Genomic DNA, 9,507 nt, shown 5'->3' on the forward strand with positions numbered 1-9,507 from the left:
CCGCTGACAAACCCATTAGATTTTTGAAACGTGATTTTTATTTTTTGCAGGGGAAACGGATTATGCTGACAAAACAAATATTTTGAATGAAAAGTAAGTATTTCGAAACAAAATAATCAATATAATGGAGAAAATAGTTAGGAATCTAATGTATCATGGCAGACCTGTAGGCACAGCACTGTATCTCATAAATGAGAAACGATCTTATGAATGTTTTGCAATTTGTTCCTGTACTGAAATTACGTAAAGAGAGCCCGAATTTCTATTGTTTGTAAATAGTGAGGTTTGTAAAGACATTGTATAATATTTTGCCTTGCCAGCATGCTATTTCCTTTTTTTTCTTTGAAACCTAGATGTGTATTATTTAAACAGTGTCTTGATTACATCCAGAATTACGATCTCTTCGAGCTGATTCAACCGCTTATGCGGGAATTGCACTCACTAACATAGCCCCACTCCACATGCAACGACCAAAACTAGCAAGATCGTGCGCTACAAAATTTCCAGTTCTATTACTTTGTCCTCCATCTTCAACTCGTTTACTACTGCTGCACAGTCACTTTCTAAAATCACAGGGATAGCTGCAACAGGTAACACACCTTTGATTCCTTCTAAAGTTGCAATTGCTGCTGCTATTTCAGCTGATTGAGAAAACGGTATTATTCCCCACGCTGAAAACACCACTTTTCCCTCATGGTCACGTAGGACAGCACCCCACGATCCATTATTTGCTTCATGAGAGAATGCAGCGTCAACATTGAGTTTGTATCAGCCTTCTACTGGTTTCGTACTTTCGTCCAGGCTGTATGTCGTTCCTTTGCTTGCTGTGGCATGCCATCAATAGGTTTATTGCTTTCTTCCCTTTAATATCCAGATCCAGCTCTGAAGTTTTAACCTGCATAAATGAATACAAATAGGATTGGATAAATGAGGCCGACAGCTCAACACTGAATTTTCCATTGCCAAAGATCGAGTTCTTTCTAAGATGCTAGGATCGCCACCATCAGAATAATAACTTTGATCTCATTTCATCGCTGCATTGATTCAGAGTATAAACACCCAGTCCACAGTCAACATCTTAGAGCCTTTAACTTTGAGCAGGTCAGCATCGCGTGATGGCCGATTCAGGTTACATTCCAAAAATGGTACAGGTGGGTAGTACATCCATGTTTCTTCTACATATGTGCACTTCACCCCAAGCGTATTAGAGGCAAGCTTCTAGCCAAACACTTTTAATTTAGCCGGAATTCTATTTCCTGGCAGAAAATAACTATAGGAAGAAGCATACGATTAAGATACATGGGTAACTTGTTATGTTAGCTGAACCAATATATGTTCATCAGATATTCTGTTGAATAAACTTAAGATAGAAAACATAAAAGATCCTGAATTTCCCATTTAATCCGTAAAAAAAATATTGTCCATAGAATCTCAATAAAGAAAAAAAGCCGACTATCAGATTTGAACCGATGACTCTGACATTACAAATGCGATGCTCTAACCTCTGAGCTAAGTGGGCTTACATAGCAAAAACAGTGTAACAAATAGAAATAGGTATAGTAAAGGAAATCCGTAAAATTTCAGATCTTATTTATTAACCTTAGCTATTAAGCATTCAGCAAAATTGGTAGAAAAAAATTCATAGAGCTGACCCAGAGGTAAAATGTATGAGATACAATAACCTGATAGAACCCACTTTACCATTGGATAGTCTATAGGACCCAGAATCCTACACATATATAGTGAACTTATAACAGACTTATCATCTGACATGAAAAGCCAGTGGAGGAAATCAGTATGTTAGAAAGATTAGAGAATAACACTTCTCTACAACATGACATGTTAGCATGATTTGGTGGTATAGTGTTATGACAGTTACTTCTTTTTGAAGAAAAATGGCAGGTGTTCTGCCGACTCAATTAAGTAGGAAAGAAGATGTTTCAGGTACAAGCTACAGAGGAACTAGATCACGAGAAAAAAAAGAAAACAAACACACAAGCCGAACAACCTAAACTGACTACTCGCTAATGTCAGGCTCCACGCCTGGCTCACTCCCTCTGGAGTTCTCCAGCAAATACGCACCGAGCAACAAGAAATCATCCTTGAGAATGTCTACCTGTTGGAGCTCAAAAAACGGATGACTGTTGAAATGAGGTGTGCTCCGGTGTCCTCCCCCCTCCGAATGTATTTTTGATTTCCACAGTTTCTTGTAGTTAATGTCAGAGTATGATCCAAAGAACTGGGCCTTATAGACAGTTACTTTATGAAACACAATTTTAGATCTTGATAAACTAACTGAGCTGCACCAGGATATTAGACGATATTGGACAGTGGCCTTCAACTCAAAATGAATTAAGTACCGGTTTAATTTTCTAAGCTTGGTATTTGCAATTAATAGTTAAATAATATGGAAAAAAAGGTTTAGGACTGTCAGTTCAAATCCAAAATACTCTCTACAAACAAAAACCTACGCAAGCCAAAGTTCACTTGAATGCAGTTGTCAACATAGTGATATTAGTATGATTTGTGTGTTGGTTTGCTCGTATCCTCCGGTTCAGCTAGCTGATGAATGATTCGTTTCAATATCAGTTTAATTGTCGATACTTCAAGCATAGACGAAATTTTATATAAGGTTTTTTAGAGCAACCTCGATAAGGTTTTTTTTGTTTATTCATATGCACAGGCCTAACTAAAAGATTCCTGATGGCTCATAATTTGACTAATCGACACGGACCGGAAAATGAACCATTGTGAATAGCAGAACATCTGGAGGCAAGACCAGAAAATTCCGATCTATTTTCTGTACTGGTTCAAATATCACACAGTAGGATGAGTATGTAAAATAGAAGCAAGGCCCAAACTCATCATGTATGAGAGGTATCTCATAGGCCACTCGCTACAGCAAGGACCAATTCCAATTGTTTATTCTTTTCTAGGTGTGAAGTTTTTTTCAATAGAAGGAATAACCAAAAGGGTTCCCGATTTCATTAAGAAACGAAGGGCAAGATAACATCCACACGTTTCATAGGCTTTGCAACATTCAGGAAACTGAAAGGGACCAACTCCCTTTTGCCTGTAAACGAAACTATAGCTACCAAAGCAACCGAACAAGCTATAACTCAAAAACAAAGTACCAGGGAACAGCCATACCTACAAGAGTGTTTCAGAGACGCACAACAGAGATTTTCAGAGAAGTGGCACACCAAACATAGAGATATCTTCAGGATATAAATAATAGCATCAACTTATAGCCAGCCTCCTATTCGCAGGATCCCAATATGCCCTTCTTCCAAAGATCTCATGCACCACCTTGGCCAATTTTCTAGCCCCCTATTGAAGTAGCCTCCAAAGTCCTTCCAGTTTTCTCTCTTTCCATAAATCCGAGCAAATCGCAACATCACCTATCATCACCACCTTCCTATCTAAACCAGTAAAAGTGGCAAAACGTTGCCGATACAAACTTTCAAAAGAAACTGGCATATTCTTCAAATTTAAAAAGACACCAATTACGTTCCAAATATATCTAGCAAGGGGACGACCAAAGAAGGGGTGTTCTTGTGATTCATAACCACCACAAAACCCACACAGCTCTGAGCCTTTTCAACCTTTATTTTTTTTAGATTATCTCTGGTAAGGATTCAATTTTTAATAACCAACCAACAAAAAGCTTTAGCCCATAAAGGAATTTTCAGCTTCCACAGTGTGCCATTGGGAAAACAAACTCGTTTTGCTGAAAGATAAACACAGAGAGATTTAAGAGAGATTTCTCCGGATTTTCTTTAAAGCTAGCTAACTTTGTCCCGGTTCTTCCTATACATGAACCTGACTATATAGATAGTTAAGTGGGATCCAACGGGTTGACACGATACAATATTGAGATTCCAAACCCCACAAAGAAAATTGAGCTTCCAAACATAGCTTTTCTAGATCACGGTACATTTCTTAGCGACCTGTAAGTTTTGCTGGTTTATGTCAAAAAAAAGTTTTCCAAACGGGGCATAAGTGGAAATTTTCTATTGGGAGCCCCCCTTGCTAGGAGACTAAGTGGGTTACTCACCCTTATTTGGTCAACCCAACATTACTACTTCTTCCGATCTATATTAGTTGCAACTAATATAGATGTACCTAGACATATTTTAGTTCTAGGTATATCTATACTAGTGGCCGTAATATGAATTAGATGAACTATATCATTACGCGCTATAACATATAGCACGATTAGCACTCTTTTCTGATACATACATGTTTAGACAAATCTACGATAAGTAATGGTCACATTCACACGATGTAGCACATCTGCAACCATGCCAAACACCACGTTTTGGCAAAAGGGTGCAGATACACGCACCCATAAAAGGTCAGGCTCCCCATGTTCGCGTGTTATTGAACATTGGACAACAAGCAAGAACTCCCTCCGTCCCACATGAAACTATGTTTTAACTTTATCAAAATTTAGTATAGATGAAGAATAAAGTTAAGACATGTTTTATTGGATGGATGAAATTCTTTTTTCTAGGATGCAAAGTGTTGATGTTTATTCTCCCTCCGTCCATAAAAAGATATTTTAGTTCAGTCAAAAATTTAGATGCATATCTAGACCCGATTTACTACATAGATATATACCAAAAAAATCAGACATTGTTTTATAGATATAGTTTGTAGTAGTATTACATATTCATGTATTTCAGTTTCTCTTTTATAACTGCACTTCAGTTCGTGCGCGTAAACATCGGTTGGTGCAAAGCACGACGATTAGCCGGGGCGTTGGATCTCGGATACAACCAATCAAATTAGTGAAAAGCACGGAGTACCGAAAAGAAACACGCGTGCACGCACGTGACGCGTCGCACGAGTCCGCATGCAATTCGCGCACAGTATTAAAAGCTGGGACACGCGCGCATGCGAAGACATGCAGGTCTCAGCAGTCAAACCGAGAGCAAGTCGTCCGCTTGCTCCAGCCGATTTTGCCCCCATGTGACGCCCCATTTGTCTGCACGTACTGCATAGCAGCACGCGGAGATGTTGGGATCCTCTGACATCGGCCGTGCTAGATTCTCACAACGGAGAGGTCAAACGTGTCAATTTCTCAGGGAACGATCCTCACTGTTCAATCCCCACGCGATTATCGAACGACTGGAGCTGCCGGGTTTGTAAATTACGGCGAAGGCCTGACCGCTGACTGAAACCAACTGATATGATTAAGCCTCTATGTGCCCTCCAGTTGGAGGCGTCAGGTAGACGCTAAACCCAGCCTGACATCGCTGTCAAAGTGTCGAGGCAATGTACAATCGACCAGCGTATCCAGGGATTAAGAGACAGGACGCCAACTAAAACGTCTTGACAGCAACCTGTCGCCGCCCTTTTCGCTCGCATTGCCTCGACCTCGATCGGCAGCTCGTAAAGCGCCGGCCATTGATAATAATGGATTGCAGCTTAATCTAGTCTAGTAGAGAAATAAACAATGGCTTGCGGCTGCGATCATGCGCGCCCGAGTGGCTAGGTAGTAGTGGTTTGATCGTTAACGTGCTCCCGGTTGTTCGCCTAATCGATATATCCAGGTTCTGACCGCGACCGGCGAGCGGTAACCTCGCTCGCCAACTTTCTTGGCGTAGCCAACGGTTAACCGTCGACGTACGGTACGTTGGGCATGGCTACTGGCACCCGCGTACTGCGTATGTGCTGTAGCTGTCGATCCAGGCTTATCCGTCTGCCCGTTTCATTTCCAATTCCTTTTTTCCCCCTCTGCATTCGTAGTACGTACGTCCGTCGAGTGATGGGCTTGTCTGCCTGACCGGAATTTCCACTTTACTGCACCGCCAAGCTACTGAAGATTCCGGTGTTCTTCGGTTTGCTCGCAGGTGTTTTTCTGTCGACAACACTCTCTTTCTTTCATTCTTTTGTAACGCTGCCGACATCACGTTTCCGATGTGGATCCCGCTCTACAAACAACGCCATCAAAATGAAATTAACAAGTACTACTACCAGGAGTAATAACCAAGTAAACCGGCCCGAAGCAGCAGCTGTCCGTGAGATGCGAAATAGCGAGAATTCACACGGTAATATCGATGGCCAATGTGAAAAGCACCAAGTCTTACGCGTGTTCTACCGGAAGACATGGTCTCCCTGGAAGTGATCTGTATTCCAAATGCTACTTGAATGATGGATCTCTGTATTTAACGCGCTGCAAATGCGGAGTAATTCCGGCAGGGAGCACGGTACGCAGCAACAGCATAATACCGACCATGGCGTATAACCAGTCCAGCGCGCAGCCGTACACCGTAGTACCGCAAAACCAGCATACGAGGAATAGGCGGTGACCGTGGCCAGGGTGGACAGTCAAGTCCACACACTACTACATGAGAGAATCCGCAGCAAGATGCAGGGCATTGCAACGACGTTGTCGTGTGCGGGGACGGAAGCCTAGATCACAACACAGTTTAGCATCTCTAGCCCGTTTCCCCAAAAAAAAAATTTGGGCGCCCCGAATATTTTTTCGTTTTCAGCCAGGTTCTTTTATTCGACACGGTCCAATACGGTATCCGGCGTCCCGATCCCGTTTCTAGTTCACACGGGCGCCCCAGACGCGCCGGACACAACGAGAAGCGAGGCGGGGAGTGGCAGACCCGATGCGGCAACCACACATGAATGACGCTCAACCGTCGCCTACCTAGCGATGGTGAAGTTGCCGGGAAGGGGAACCGTCGCAGTGGCAATCGCGTCGATCGACGCGCGAACCGTCAGAATGGAGCGCGAACTCCGTGGAAGAGCAACCGCAGCTCTCTTTGGTATCCGCGCCACCATTGATCATCCCTGCTTAATAAGACTCCTACATATGCGCATTCCGATCTACAACCGACCAGCGCCATTCATCTCTCCTCTCCTCTCTGACCATAAATAATCTCTCTTTGCCATCGGACAACGATAGCGAGCGAAGCCGCCGGGATGGCGCCATTGGTGGGACAGAGTTGCAACGCCTAACAACTCTAGTTCCCCGCCGACGGACAGCCAGGAGGAGGATTGGGAGGCCGACGACGGCCATGAGGAGGAGGGGAAGGCCGTCGCCGACGACGGCCATGAGAAGAAAGATGAGGAGGAAGAGGCTAAGGAGGCGGCGGCAAAGAAGGAGGCAGGGATCCGGGTGAAGGCGGAGGCGGAGGCGAAGGCGCAGCCGACGAGCACCGATGACGACGAATACAACAAGGACTACTCGTCGGAGGGGGGCACAAGTTCCTCTGACGCGTTGAACGACACCGGCTCTTCGGAAGAGGTGACGAGAAGGAAGCGTCTCGGTGAGGACGATGAGGCAGGGCCATCAAGAAGTAGTTTAAAAAATTAGTTCATATTTTTCTAAGTTTTCATGTATAATTTGTTAAAATATGTTGCACTACTTTGAAAATCTTGATTGTACCTACAAATTCCTTCTCTCTATTCAAATAAAAATGAAAAAAAAACAAATAATGAGTTATTTTAATGTTTGGGGGCCGCGGCTAGGGAGTGAAGAACCCGCGTCCCCCAAACGCTAGATCCGGCGCCGTTTGGGGGACGCGGTGTAATATCCCAGAACATAGGACAAACGAAGGGTAGATTTAGAAATGGGATGTGCATTTCATCGCAAAACGGGAGAAATTTTCGTGCTTTATTGTATAAAACCTAAGAGTCGAGGTTTCTCTCTCGTTGCTATTAGGGTTAGAGCAATGTGAGTGCTATGAATTTTGACATGACCTCTTTTGAAACTTAGAGTTTTGGGAGAATATTTGAGTTGGCATTTCAAATTTGATTTCAAACGAATAAAGTATAACGTAAACAATATACAAATGAATTATGAATTCATAATTCAAAAACACATCACACTTATACAAATAATTCAAAAGCATATCAAATTTATACAAATAACTCAAAAGTGAATATCAAATATTTACAAAAGCTCATAAGCAAAACTTTGAGCTTTATTGATCATGCACACATAATTACATTGTCATTACAATATCCAATATACAGGAATAAATAATATAATAAATAAAATGAAGATTACATCAATTGGATTATTTCTAAACTAAAGTCTTCATCAATTCTTCATATTAATCTTCTCCAAAGGTTGGTACATCTTGGAAACCTGTAGAATGAGAGAAAATGGAAGAATTTGTCTAGTAACAAGTGTCATTGACACTTGGCAGTAAAAAGAACTAGAAATGCAAGTGATAAGCCTTGACAGGGAGGGATCAAGTCCCAACCAAAGCAAAAGGGGAGCCCAGCAGCTTTTCTCCAACACGAGCAAGGGGAGAAGGGCTTGACAACACAACACACACACATAAGTGTTGTCGACCAAAGAGCACAACACCTTGTGCTATAAATAGAACAGTGCTTAGAGATAGGGTTGGATTCATCGGCTTAGCAAGAAGAACATCAAGAACAGCTCTAGAACCACCAGTAGAGCATTTCCATAGACTAACCAGAGAATCAATCCCAAAAACCAAACCCAGCCATCCATAGATCATGGTGACCTAAGGCAAGATCATCCAGGAGCTAGGAGGTGAAGGGCTATGGATCAAATCAATCATCCAGAAGCACTGCACCAACACAAAATATCTATCTAGAAGCTAGAGCAAGGTATACATCATACCTGGATTGATCTCATGATCAAATCCATCATTAGCATGCTCATACACACACTTGGTGGGGAGAAGATGCATCCACAGGGTATATCATCACTTGGTATTGACCAAGTGATGCTAGGAAGAAGAGGCCAGACCAAGAACTAGAGATCTAGTCACTGTATATGCATAGGTATATCTAGTACTAGTCATCCAAGACACTAGAACCCTAGAACAGTAGCCAACTAATTAACCTAGCACCATATGGTGTGTTAAACCATCAGATCAACCCAGTTTTCATCAAAAGCATCCACAGGGCATTCATACAGATGATTCCAAACTGTGAATCTTGTTTATCTTTTCATAGAATCCACCAAATAGCCAGATAAGATGCAACCAAATGCAGTAGCAAGCTACTGAGGTCACAACACTAGCCTAGCAAGCAAACCAAGCCACACATGCAAGTTTGTCTTCATGACCATGTAGGTTCAGACAAGAAGATTCATTCTAAAAGCATATTGGAATTCATATAAGCAACTGTTGATGTAATTGAATCACTACCAACACATGGTTCATCAAATATAACTGACAGAAACCAATACATGGCAACAACATGACATGCACAAAAGGTTTACTGAAGCAATTGCTTCGATGAAAGCCCATCTGGCTACCAAAACCATTTAACCAAGCATTACTGCAAGCACAAGTAGCTTAATCATCCACTAAGCATGCACTTAAGCCACTGGTAAAGCACATGTAGCATCACAAGGCATTCAGAGAGATAGGCAACCATCAATAGGCATCAAAGGTTAACCATATGGCAACCAGCGAAGACTGGAAACCTTAGCCAATGACTATAGCAACAGCCAAACAAGACATAGAGCCTAGCCACTAGTATCCATTGATCCAATGGATC

This window comes from Lolium rigidum, chromosome 6 (genome assembly GCF_022539505.1).
Source record: "Lolium rigidum isolate FL_2022 chromosome 6, APGP_CSIRO_Lrig_0.1, whole genome shotgun sequence".
In the NCBI taxonomy this organism is placed as follows: Eukaryota; Viridiplantae; Streptophyta; class Magnoliopsida; order Poales; family Poaceae; genus Lolium; species Lolium rigidum.